Raw genomic sequence first — 14631 nt, 5'->3', positions numbered from 1 at the left:
ACTAAATGGGTGCGGAATTGGGAGGGGTAAGGAGGGGCTTACCAAGAGGTAAGGAGGTGTTTGGGAGTGACATGTAAATACAAACACTAACCCACAAAAGGGCAAGCCCATTGTAATTCACAACCTGTACTTCTGAAGTTACTACAGCCAAACAGACCCTGGAGTAAGTCCACCACCTCACATGGTCTCTCACGGCTACAGCAACACTCTTCTATAGAAAACAATGGAGGTAGGGACTGTAATGCCACTGATCTTCTACAATCTCAGTTTGAAGGGGTAGGTTCTTCCCATCGACCTTTCACTCTTTCCAGTCCATCAGAACCCTGAGCTTTAATAATGATTGCAATGGCTTGTATTTTACAGGGTGCAAGAGTGGTTGAGTAAGCCTCTAGATATAATCACATTGCATGCATTGCCCTGAAGTAAAGAAACACATGTTATGCATTACATATCCCATGCACCTTAAAAGCATCAAGACTGATGAACAACCTCTCTGGAAACCGGTCACCAAAAGTTTATGGATTTAATTGTTCTGCAGTTTATGGAAGGCTATCTCAACGGTCATCCCTAACCCAGCTAAAGCCCTGAACTTCAGCAATGGCCAGTATGGTCAGTCTAGCCCTGATAATATAACCATCCTCTGCTCAGCTACACCACCCATAGCTCCATTCATTTCAACCTCCCTTCCTTGGCTTGAACTTGCTTTTGATACTCAACTCTAGATTCATTTTCATGCTTGCGCTTCCCATAATACGCATGTGGTGGCTTATTAGAAGCTGCGTAGCAAACTGCACCTGAGGTGTTAGATAATACAGAATATTTTCCAAATTCTCGACTCCCTGAGATTATACATTTCAGATTTCAGTCTGTATGTTTGACATAATGTATAATGTTAACAGCAGACAAGTTTACAGTACTTATGCATAGTGGAAAAAACAACTTGGTACATATGTTTTTTCTTTAAGAAGGCAAGCCAGGGGTTGAGTTATGAAATCAAAATAGAAAGGGGATAAGAAGCACTCCATGTTGCACTGTTGTGACAGTAATGGTATCAGGCAGACTGACAATAAATGTGAAATTGTGCAGCTGGTGTCTTATGATGATGACTGCCACTAATGATCATACTTATGCCCTATGATCCTTCAGTACCACAGGTCTCATGATATACAAAAAATCCATATAAACACTTTAACGAGTATGCTTCCTAGCTAGTTAATCAAAAAACCTCGAAATCAGTATGAGTTCTGTTCTTGATAGCATGCAGCTAAGAATTGCATGTATTGTGTCTGGTCTACATGTAGATGTCTCTAGGAATTGATTAACATATGTTGTTCCAAGCCGTTTCGAATTGTTCAAATTTTTATATTTCATTCCAAAATAAAATGTACCAATATAGGCGGAAGAACTGTGGAAAGAAACTTGCAAAGGTATGTTAAAGTCCCTAGCCCATATTACCTGTGAGTCCTATAATTCCTCACATCGACCCACCACATCTTCATGAAAACTGTGACGCTCAATATTTGGCATATATACATTAGTCAATTCAATACTAGGACCTGTTATTCTACTGTGAATTATCCTGTAATACCTTTCAGTGTCTGACACTATTTTTATTATTGAAAATTTAATTATGGAGTATGAATGATCATAATAACATTCTTAGCATGCGTTATGTAAGAAGAATATGTACTGTATCCCTGTTATTTCCCAAACATAGCGTACCTGTGATTGTATAGGGGTATTACCCCAGCATAATGATATCCATTGCATGTCTATTCAAACATGCTAGGACATTTTTTGCCTCCATCAGATATTTCAGACCTCAAACATTCCCTGTCAATTGTTTAAAGTTAATTTCCTTGCCCTGCCCTTTCACTGGTATTCAGTTTACTATGAGTCTGTGATTGGCGCTTCAATGACAGTCTGAATTGTATCTCAACAGAATTCTTGTTCAACACAACAAAACTCTATAAGTGCCATAAACCAGCTATCTACACCCTCTCCACTAACACCAAACACATCATTGACTTTATACAATTTGCTTCCTTCCAATGTGTGACCGTTGTATGGTCGAACATTTGTGAATTTGAAATTAACAGTGAACAACATGAGGACTACCAGTGAATATTTTTGGACTCCACTGTTATGAGCATACACTTAAAAACTGTCATATAAAGACATCCCAGGAAGTAATATTCTGATAAATCAACTCAATCCTTGTTTGAAGAATCTAGCTTCCTGTGAAAGTCCTACACGTTCCAGCATTGCCTGAAATGTGCCAAGGCATGAGGAGCAGAAGGTTGTCCATCACCAGTGTGTGAAATTCCGCTCTGGTACTCTGGAGGATCGGTTATCCTTTGTTAAGCTCTTGATGACGAAGGAGACTGGCATAAGCTTCAAGCAGTTGATGTGGAGGGATAGCTCTTCCTGAGTCCACCGTCCTCTGGTTGAAATATCTTTGCTGCAAACTCCTCAGCCTCAGCTACTGATGTTAGATTCTATCACCATGCTGATCTAAAAATTGTTTGGATTGGCCGTTCCATGCATTCATGTGTTTTAGACACAATATGAGCTCTGTTCTGGCATGATGGGACCGAGGGTCCTCTTCTAGGTACGATAGTCCTTTCTGAAGGTCCTTGATCTTGAGACGCAGAGGCACTGTAATGCAGCAGCCCAGGGAATATCGCCTGACTCAAGAAGGATAGAATAGCTACTATCCTGGCAATTGATCAAAGTGACACCATCAGAATCACAATAATGTTCCTGAGAACCCTCATAATGGAATATATGTTATGAGTTGGTTGCTCAAAAGATGCTGCTTTGGAATTAATTGTAAACCCCAAATTTCCATTCATTGCTTGGGAATCTGGTCTGACTTCTCTATGTTTAGGAGGAACCCTAGGTCCTACAGCAGTCGTACTGCTAGCTGCTCATGTTGAAGAAGTTCTTGTTGTGTTTCTGCCATCAGGATGAGGTCCTCTACCTAATTTTGAGTCTGCAACCCAGTGATAAAAGTCACGGAACTAACAGCTTGATATGTTTGGAGAAGCACCATGACGCTGATTGCTGATGATAGGCCGAAGAGAAGAACCTTGGATCATTAGACCTGATGCTTTCAAATGAATTGTAAAAAATGCCTGTGGGGTGTGAATATTGGAATTGTGAAATAGGGGTCATTTAGTTCCAAACATATCATCCAGTCACCTTGTCTGACAGTGTCCCTCAAAAGATGGATCCCCTGCATCTTGAAATGCCTGTAGACTGGCCAACAATTGAATTCCCTCAGATGTATTTATGGCCCCAACCCCTTGCCTTTTTCCTTGACTACAAATAGTTTGCTTAGGAACCCCCTTGGATGCACGAAGGATTCTTCTATCTCAACTTTGGCTTTTAAGCACTATATCTCTAAGCTCGTCATAGTTAGGGGTAGCCAGGTTGCTTAGCTCACGACGTTTGGAGAGTTATGCGATTGTTGTTTTACGATTTCAAATAGTTTTTTGGGACGGTTAATGGCTTGGTTCAGCTGTGTTTTGAAGAAGTCTGCTTTAGCTTTTAAGATTTTTTATTTTTTTTAAATCTTTATTCAGATTTTTTCCAACAATTATCGCCCCCCAAACCCCACCCCACCCTCCCGAGTCAGACATGTATACATACAACTTCATTATTCAGGTTAAATTATAACCAACAAAAGCATTCTTGTTCAACATACATTTGATTATTCTTCATAAAAATGTATAACAATTAACTTTGGGCTAGGCTCTATTCTACCAGAGGAGTCCATAGCCTCAGTCCCGTTTTACGCTATTTCTTGCCTTTCCGTTTATAAATGGCAACCTCCAGATTAGAGATAACTTATAGCCTGGATAGCCACTGTTGGAAGGGCGGAGCTATAAGATCCAACCATGCTGAGGCTATACATAATCTTAAGACCGCCAGAGCAATAAAGATAAGTTGATGTCCTATACTAGGGCTGCTAGGATCTACGGCCCCTAATAAGATTATTTCGCTGGATAGAGCTATATCCCTATCCAATACTGCAGTCAAAAATTTCTCTATGTCTTGTTTTAAAGTTGATAGACCAGTACATGTGGAGAAGATATGTACAGAGTCAGCATTAAATACCATACATCTTGGGCAACATGTTCCCTTGCCACTCCCCCATTTGGCAATTTTGTCTGGCGTATAATATAAGAAAACGCAGGTCTTGTAAAACTGTGCCTGAAGTTTGGTAGATATGAGAATAGTTTGAGAAAGTGAATAGGCATAATTAAAATCCTCGGAAGATATTCCTATTTTACCCTGCCACTTCTGTGAGGTTTTCTCCAAGTCATTCGGAAACATTGCGATAAGAGGGGAGAAGATTTTCCCAATAGTTTTTTTCCTGGTGTGAGTGATTGACTCTACTAAGGCTGTTTTTTCACCCAATACCCTCCTCCCTAGCTTTCGTGTCAGAAAGTCCCTAATTTGAAGATATTTTAAAAAGTCCCACCAATCCAATTGGTATTGATTTTTCAGAGTTTCAAAAGATTTAATTTCAGTAGGGGCAAAGAGGCATCCTAGCTGTACTATTCCTGCCTTATTCCATCTGTGTATACAATTGTCTCAAAAAAATTCCGGAATAATTGGGTTATCCCTTAGGGGAGTGTAATGTGATATTCGCCCTAAGCCTAGCATTTTTCTCACAGCCTTCCATACCTTAAACCCTCTGTAGAGTGTTTTGAATGTAACCTTTTTATGATAGCTGTCGTGCAAATGTTGTCATAAGTACCCTCTGCTTTTATTACCAAGAATAATTGGAAAATAGATGGTGTATCGCCCGGTGCGTTTCCTCTGCCCCAATATTTTGTAGTAACTCACTGCTATATAATAACACAGATGCCCAGTATTAGGCTTTTAAATTAGGGAGAGCTAGACCGCCTCTATCCTTGGGGAGAGTAAGAAATTTATAAGCACGCTGGGGTTGCGAATAAGCCCAAATAAAGCTTGAGAACGTGTGTTCTATTGACTTGAACCACTGACTTCTAAATTCTAGACAGATTGCTCTGAATAAATAAAAAATTTTAGGGAAGAAAAACATTTTCACTGAATTCACTCTTCCAATAGCAGAAAGATGCAGATTGTCTAGGCGACGGAGATCTTTCTGCATTGAGCCCATTATTGGTTTTAGGTTTATGTTCACCATATTCTCAAGATTAACAAAAATAGAGACTCCCAAATATGTAGCTTTTTCAGCCACACGGGGATCGTTCATCTTGCTTTTATTGTTCAAGACGATCTGTGTCTTTCCTTGAGTGAGCGCATATCCGGAGACTAATCCAAAGTTGTTAGCTTTGCTTTCAATAACAGTCATGGCTATATTAGGATCAGCTGTTACAATAGCTATATCGTCGGCGTACGCCAGTGTTTTGGTTGGATATTCTTGTGACATAATGGGAACTATTTCTTTGTTTCCTTCTAGTCTACGGATAAAGGGGTCGATATATATTGCAAAGAGCAATGGTGAGCAAGGGCAGATTATTAATTTTTTGGGTTAGGCTTCCATTCACCATTACCACTGCCCTGGGGTTAATATATAATTGTTGCACTGCCTGAATAAAGCCTTCCTTTATCCCAACCTTAGACATGGAAGCCCACAGAAATTGCCAGAAGACCCTATCTAAAGCCTTCTCTGCGTCGAGAAGGAGCAATGCCATAAGGTCTCCTGTAACTTCCGTACTATCAAATAGAGTAATCACTCTCTGAATGTGATTGATAGTTGATCTCCCTAGCACAAAACCATGTTTGTACTTAGCAATTACTTTATGGATAATAGGGGCAACTCTATTTGCCCAAATCTTCAAATATATTTTTGAATCTGCACTAATAAGCGAAATAGGGCGGTATGATCCTAGCTGACCTAGAGGTTTGTTTTTTTGGGGAAAAAAACCTATTTTTGCCCTGGACCAGGAGTTTGGAGGCTGGCCACCTTTAAAAATATGTGAAATTAAATCTAATAAAATGTTTTTGATTGCATCTATAAAGGCTAAATAGAACTCGGATGGGATACTATCCAATCCGGTAGCTTTCCCCTTCGGCAAATTTTTGATAGTGGTTGAAATTTCCTCTAAATTAGGGGGCTCCTCTAAAGTGGTCTGATCTTCCTCCTCAAACATATCAGAGACGCCACTGTCAAGGTATCTTTCAATGTTTGCTAGGTCTCCCCTTCCTTCCCCGTGTACAAGTCTCGATAGAACCGCCAAAAGGCCTCTCTAATAAGTTCAGGCTCAGATAATTGCCCATCTACAGGGTCATGTATTTCACGTATCCGATTTGATGTGGTTTGTTGCCTCATTCGTACAGCTACTAGAACAAAGCAGACAGTGGAACCTTCTTTATGAATGCACCTAACCAAAATAACCACAATAGTAATTTTCCCTTTAAATTTTAGATTGGGATTTTTGTGCACACCGAAAAACACCCACTATCACAGTGATAGTCCTAAACAGAACTCAACGTCAATTGATTCATAAGCACAGGTGCACCACATGTAAGAATTGTGAAAACTAAGTCAAAAGCTTGTTACAAAGACACTAAGAGTAATGTCCAATTTTTTTCAAAAATCCTCTTTATTGTTCCATTTGTGAGAAAGAACAGCCGACGCGTTTCGTCCCAGATGGGACTTCTTCAGGGTTGTATTATAACAAAACAAAAACATATAAACATGCAATTAAAATCATGAACTATTTATGTGCTCAGCCGAGCAACAATAGTAACAAGTTAAGAAACATAGCTGCCAGTATTACAATATCCAAATCAATCTTAGTACACAGAAAAGCGTCTACTGGGCCAGGCCGTTGGCCATGGCCTCCCCAAATCTGATACAAAGTCATATGGTCAATACTATATGTTCACTTAGATCCACTCCATTCCTGTTTTTAATATATAGGAGAATAAATCAAGAAAAAATCAAGAAAAAAAGGCATTTGGGAGGAAAGGTAATGCTTGTGACCCTCTCACAGTATCAGCCACTTCACTCATTTGAGTGAGCCTTTCCTTATGGTACCCAGATTGGTTCGGTGCTTTGATAGCTGAAAAATTGGGTACTTGCTCCTGTATGTCGGGACTTTGATGATAAACTTCCAGGGGAGTGGCCATTTTAATTATACCATGCTTAGTTTGATAGATATCCTCCACAAAAGTAGCATTTAATGGCTTGTCCGGGGTTGCTTTATTTGTTTTGGAGGCCTTGTTTGTACCAACCAAATTCCCCAGTAACTGTGGTAAACTACTCAGCTTACTGATGATTGGAGAACATGGGCAGGGTTTGACTTTCGCAAGTTGCTTCTCCTCAGTTTCCAGGAGATTAAGTTTAGAGCCAATTTCTGAAAGATGAGTTGCTAACAATTGGATCCGGTCTAATTGTTGTTCCATTTTACTTGACCGCCAATGTAGGTCACTAGCTATTGTATCCTGTGTAGCTCTTATTACCACCGTTTCTTGGGTGTGTGATGTGGCCTGCGATGTTGACACTGGCTCAGCAACCTTTTCCGGTGGTCCCCATACAACTTACAGGGTTAGCCCCAGTATTTCTTCGATTTGGGCCTCACCATGCAGGCTTCCCTACGCAGGCAACACTACAATGCAGGTCTTTACCACACAATATTTTACAACAAATATTCCTCTACCGCGCATGCCAATACAACAAATTTCATTGTAAAGGCATACTCGTTGTCAACGTTTTATAGGTAAATATATGTAAGTATTAATGGTTTTAAGTGTTTTTTTTTTATATATACATATATATTAGGGAAAAGCTTTTTTTGGGGTTTAGGGTGAGTAAGAATATATGGGTATTTGGGTTGTAGGATTTTTTACCGTTTGAGGTCTTGGATGGTTAAGTGAATTTTTAAGGTGGGATTTTGTGTGGCAATGGATTTTTTTGTGTTACAGCTGCTTATGGCTTATTTTACTTTGTTTCGGCCGATGGCCATAAACGTAATACAATTAGAAAGTTAAAAAAGCAGATACAATATCATCGAAAGCTGTGAAGATGCCATGCATATATTTTTCTCAAAAGGGACCACAATTGCATAGGAACACAAAGACAATTATGCGAGTATTGACCATAGACAAAAACCTAATCGGTCCATCATGACTATTGTACTGATTATACATATCAATCTATAGTATTATATATGTGTTAAAAATATATCCAGAAGCAGTAAACTCTAAGAGAAAATACAATTCTAAGCATGCGCATACTGCATTTTACTCATTGGACATAAAAAGTTTTTTTTCCAATGTAAAACAGAGGCATCATAAATACAAAAAACGACTAAGGTGACTTGCTATACCCTGTCTCAAATGACAGCTTAAAAAAGGTCCAAGTGCTCCAGCTACATTATAGCAATAAAATCAGAACTTTTAAAAACAATAAAGACATAGTTTACATGGGAAAAACCCCAAAACAAAACAAAATCACATTAAGTCTTGGCAATGGCTGTAGTGATGAATTGGCCATAGGCTTTCCAGATATTTAGCAATCAAAAAGACAATGACAGGTAACGTGTCCATGCTTCCTACATAATCTTAACGCTACCCTGTATTGGGTTACAGCTAAGAAAAGGCACAAGGGAACAATCCAACGCCTAAACTGCTTATACTATCCTAGACCAAAAAAGAGGAGATGGCTGCCTATTTCTTCAGTACTTCCACATGCAAGACATATTTTACTTCCTCCCTGATTACCATTCCATTTGGCAGTAATGGTAGCAAAAGGAAGGGTACCTAGCCTGAACCTTATATTAAGAGCTTTTGTAAATGGGAGGTCGATATCATTCATATAATTTTGAAAGTACGAGATTGGCTTGAATTCTATAAAACAATCAGTCATTCAGCCCAAACCTACCTGTTTGGAAAATGTATCCTCCTCAAGCTCCCAGTAAATGGCCTTCAGTTTCTTTGCTGCGGAGGATGTAATAGTTCAGGGGACAATCAATATTCATGTAAGTTAAACACAATCATGATTATACAATGATAGAGTTGAATAAAAAAAGGAATTGTAATCCGCAAATGGCAATATGTTTCACAATCTTAATTCATGTTGTCATATCCAGGAGGAACACAGCCAACACGTGTTCAATCAATCTTTGACTTTTTCAAGGCTAAATAGGTGGTGGCGTGGTTGGTATAGTCCTAATTTTCTGTTCACAACCCGTCGTAAAAATAGAATCAGGTTCCAGAGAAATTGTTCTTCTTAAGAGTCTTGGGGTACTTAAAATGTCTCGAATGGTAACGGTAACACAGGAGCAATATCCACATCAGAAAAGGGATAATAACACCATTGAAGTCCCTCAAACAAAAACCCAAGAACCGGGGAGTCGTTATCCCAGACCAAAAGATAATCAATACAGCCATTTATAAACAGCTGGAACAATTTCGGTGCGAGGACACATTCTTGCCTGACTCCTTTTTCAACCTTAAAGGGATCGGTATTTTCCCCATTTACACCCCATCTAACTTGTGCAAAGGTGTCATGGTGGAGCCTAGAAAATACTTCGCGGAGGGGCCTGGGAACTCCAAAATCACCTAATTTGCTCCATTACTTATTCCTAGGCACCGTATTGTATGCCGCATTAAGGTCTACAAAGGCAACATAAAGGCTACCCCTTTTTATGACGGCTTCTTTCCACTTAAAAATTTGATCAACTTTCTAATGTAGGAATGGAACCCAGCCTGGAATTGTGTTCAAATTTATTTTCGGTGATCCAGTTAAGGAGCTGGTCTAATAAAAGCTTGCAAAAGATTTTTGGCCTAGAATCAATGAGACTAGTTGGGCAGTAAGTAGTTAGCTGGATCAGACTTTGGACCCTTCTTGTGTATAGGAATGAGTTCCGCCCTTTCCATGAGGTTGGTATCTCACCTCCAGATAAAATATCACTAAAAACACAAGGAAAGGAGGGTGCCCAGATTACCAGTTCAGATCTTAAATTGTCCACTGGGATTTTATCTAATCCGGGGGCCTTTCCTGCCTTCTGTGATCTGATGGCCACAGACACTTCAGCCTCTGTGAATGCCCAACTAACGTTACCAGTAACTGAATTAGAAGGCAAAATCATCCCGGATATAATTGTCTGCATGAGACCAGAATCATTGGGATACTCAAGGACTACTTGGGGGGCTACTATAGAGAGATTTAAAATGGTTCACCCAGTATTGTGGAAGAATGTGTTATAATGGCTCCATCTTAGTGGTCTTTGCACCATGTACTATTATATGCAAGAATGCTACCTGGTGTCCTGAGTGGGCTGCTGGGAAAATATCTCTTCAGATTGCTGTGTCCCATGTATATTTTTCCTTTTCTAAGGCTAATTTATAGTCTGCTATGGCTGACTAATTTTCATGCGGAAATCCTACTTTAAGGGCACTAAGCATCTTACTCTTATTTTTATTTATAAAGTTTTATATAGCATAAACATGACTCACGGGGGGATCAAAGCACTTACAGTACACTGTTATCACACAATTTTACATACAGTCGGAAATCGCATACAATATAAAAGAGGTACACATTGGCGTTTGGATACAATTGGTGGCAAAAAGTAATCAGAGAGTCAACGTTTTAGGATGTTAATTTGTTCATTAGAAACACTTTTGCTTCTTTTTTGAAGGCTGTAATTAAGGAGATTCTGTGCACATCTTGGGAAAGGGTGTTCCAAATCTTCGGTGCAATACCTGAGAAAGCTCTTTACCCAGTTCTCTTTTTGTGGAAGGATTGAGGTTTTAGTAGTAGAGAGCTCGAGCTTTGCGAATGTCTGCATCCTCCCGACCGCTCCAGCTTTTGTGCTAAATAGCTGGGGGTGTTGCTATGTAGGGCTTTATGTGTCATGCAGGCGATCTTAAGTTGTATTCTCGCCTCGTAGGGTAGCCAGTTCAGAGCCTTCAAGGCCGGGGTGATGTGGTTATTTCTTTTTATTCCGCTGACCTGCCTGGCCGCAGCGTTAAGCGTCTCCCTGAGCGGTGCCAACTTGTATTTTTTGTAGACCGCATAGAGTGGTGCTTCCATATTCCAGTCTCGTTAGGTGAGCACGACGCGCACACAGGGCGCGAGGAGGACCTACCTGGCTGGCGCGCTCTGTTTGCTCAGCACTTTTGGCGGTTTTGGTGATACAGGACTATTGCTGAGGACGACGGCAGGACGCGAGGCAAGGCTTTTTTTCCCCGAAGTAGGCTGCGAGGAGTTCGAACCCTGAAGCAGGCTGCGAGGAGAGAGGTGTTTTGACAGCGCTGAGAGGCGGGACGGCAGGGCGTGAGGCTTCTCGACCCCCGAAGCAGCTGAGAGGAGTCCGATTCCCTGGAACAGGCTGTGAGGCGAGCTGAGAACACTAAGAGGCTGGTGGTTGCTGGACGCACTACTAGGTGAGAGCGAGCGTCTCTGAACGGGTTTTGAGCAACACAAAGCTTTCACGCGCCCAGCGGTTGTGGTGCTTTGAACTTTTGAACACGGCAAACCTGCACCGGTGGTGCTGTGCCGGTCCGCTTTTTTTGGAGGTAGCTGGTCTGGTCTGGTGCTCAGATACGGAGGACTGGGGGGATACCCAGAAGAGAGAGGCAATTAAGAAACAAAGAGAGACACTGATATACAGAATTGGTGACCTAATACCTGCTGCCCCATACCTGTTACACTGGTTGTTTGTTGCTGCACTAGGACTTGCCAGGCACTGCTGGGAGTCGCCATCATCCGGCTATCATCAGGGACCTCACTCCCAGCAGTCCTTGTGGCGGAGAGGCCCCATCAAATTCTACAGAAGAGTGCGGACTTACTTTGGGAATATTCTGCTTATCACTGAGCATACCTCAAATGCCAGCCTAAAAGACCCCTTGTTATTATTTTGTGGACGATTAGAGTTGCTTGTTGTTTTCCAAATCTTTCCCTGTTGCAGGGAGAGAACACTTGAATGGGTAAACGCAAGTCAATGTAAGGGGGAGGAGGGGGGACTGTTGCTGGGAATGCGGATAGACCACGCAAAGGAAAGAAAGCCAGAAGAGTGGCTAAGCATGCTGCCAGTAATTGTGTCATCGATATTATAGACAGTCTTGTGGAGGAATGTGAGGCAATTTTAACTTCTGATAGTAGCCCACATTCAGTGGGGGACCTGGCTCAACAGAACACAGATGGGTTAGGGTTTGAAGGTGTATGTAAGTATCTTGCCTCCCCTGCTATCCCTGCTATGTTTCTCCCTAAACCAAAAAACCAGAAGGGTAGTGGTACTGGGAGGGGGGGCACTAACTATGGAGAGTTCCATAGCTAGTGTTTGTGATAACTCTCTAGTTGCTGTGGGTAGGCAATCTTTAACACCTGCCCCTATAGTCCCCTGTACTATCAGGTTTTCTATTCTGGAAAATGTCCATAGCGAGAGTATCATGTTACAACCATCCCAGCCCTCTGGAATAGCCGCGAAGACCACCCCCATCCATGTATTAGATTGCCAACCCCAAACTATTGATATTAGCAGAAGTGATGTACAAGATACCCAATATTTGGTAAAGTTAGTAATTCTTCTACGGGACGAGATAGAGTCAATGAAGGTTTTGATTCTAAACTTATCTGCTATGATAGGGCCAGCTCCTAATAGTGGGGTGTGAACCTTGCTAAATTCAGCCTTGAGTGATCCAAAGCCTTTTCCACTGAAAGCTGGTAGTGCCTTGGCAAAACCAAGGTTAATTGAAAAAGTGTGCGGTGCATCTAAAGCTACCACCTCGTATAGTGAGGTAGCAAAATCCGGAAAATCGTTATCCAACCCCATGCACATGCACAAAGTAGATCCCCACTGCTCAATAAAAACAGTCTAACTTATCCTTTAAAGACCAAGGAGAGAGAGTACCTGATCCCTAGTGTGAGGTGGAACACTCCCACAGTGGTTACTAAACAAAATAAATACCAAAATAGTAGGGGGGGACAAAAATGTAGTAAAATACAGAGAATCATAAAATTTATATGACTAACGTCCCCAAGCTAGCGTCAGCAAGAAGTATCGAGAGTGTCAACTCCCTGACCAATAAAACTATCCATTGGCTGTGCCACGTTAGAGGGTGTCGGTCAATAATTATGGAGGATATGTCCAAGGCGAGAAGACTGACCTCAGACACTGAGCAATTCGATTGTATCGAACTGACCCTTCGGTCTGAGGAAATGGCTGCAAATCTATTTGCCCTTGAGTTTAGATCTAGTCCCCCTGCCCATTCAAGCATCCAGTTAAGGAAGGCTCCATCTGGTTCCCTGGTACACTAGTACTCTGGGCAATGGCCTCGGGGGCGTGTTGGAAGCTCTGGGTTAGAAAATATCAATTGACTCCCTGGTGTACATGCGCAAGGGCCGTGATTTGATGTTGCAAAGGGTCAAGCTGATATTAGTGATATTGGCATTTTGCTCACAGAAACAATACATTCGCTAGGGGTGGACGCTTATACGGGTGATGGTCTGGGCGTTTGTTTTGGTAATTCCCAGGCAGACAATATTGACATTGCTAGCGGTTTTTCTGAGGGGAAATCACCCACTACAACTCAATCTAGCGATGCCCCTGGCCCTGGTCCACAGAGTTATCCTACTACCATTAACCGAAGGCAAGGCATATCATCATTGCATACAGGCTATGTTCCTACCAGGGGTTCATTTATGTCATGGAACACTGCAGGTTTGGGTTCAAAAATATCATTACCAGATTGGCTTGTATTCGTTAATAAGTTTGATATCTGTACTTTCCAAGAGACTTGGGGCCAGATGCATCAAGCAAAGAAATAGCGATTCCTTATTAGCGATTATTAAGGAATCGCAAATAAGGACTCGCTGTTAGCTATGCATGATGAGGATAGCGAAAAATTAAAGATTCGTTAAAAAATCGCTAAATACAATAGCGATTCCATGTTAAGGAATCGCTATTGTGAAAAACCTCCATTCTCTCATTTTGCGATCCCGCTATTTGCGATATCGCAAATTGCAATATCGTGAAAACTACAGAGTCGCATTGGGAGCAGGCTGATGACATCACAATCAGGAAGTCAATCAGCCCATGCTGCCACCTGTGCACAGAGGAACAGAGAGGCAGAAGCAGAGTGCTGGGGGAGAGAGCAGAAAACACAAACTATTGTGTGCTGACAGGTGGAGACAGCCAAAATGTCCCAAACAGCTACAGAGGGGGGGAGCAGTGGCCAGGAAGAGAAATATCAAGTTCAGTGAGAGTGAACTTGAGAACCTCATCGAGGAGGCGGCAAACAACCATGAGAAGCTGTTTGGGAAGCTCTCCCTTAAAGTACCAGAGGCTGAAAAAAGAAGGATCTGGAACCGGATTAAAAACAAAGTGAATGCTGTGGGGGTCACCCACCGCAGCACAGATAACTTAAAGAAACGGTGGTACGACCTGCATAGCCGTGCCAAGGAGCGGATAGCGGAAAGGCTGAAGGAGGCGAAGGGGACCGGAGGAGGAAGCTCAACAGTCCCAGACAACACAGCCCTGGAGGACATGGTTGAGGGCACAATCCAGCCTGAAGCAGTGGTGGGAGTAACGCAGCTGAATACCTCCGGGGCGGCCAGTAGCACACAAGGTAAGATGCATGATAATCAACATATCAATGTACATACTGATTGTGGCCAAA

This window comes from Lissotriton vulgaris, chromosome 10, assembly GCF_964263255.1.
Source record: "Lissotriton vulgaris chromosome 10, aLisVul1.2, whole genome shotgun sequence".
Lineage (NCBI taxonomy): Eukaryota > Metazoa > Chordata > Amphibia > Caudata > Salamandridae > Lissotriton > Lissotriton vulgaris.
Note: the sequence above shows the minus strand (reverse complement) of the source record.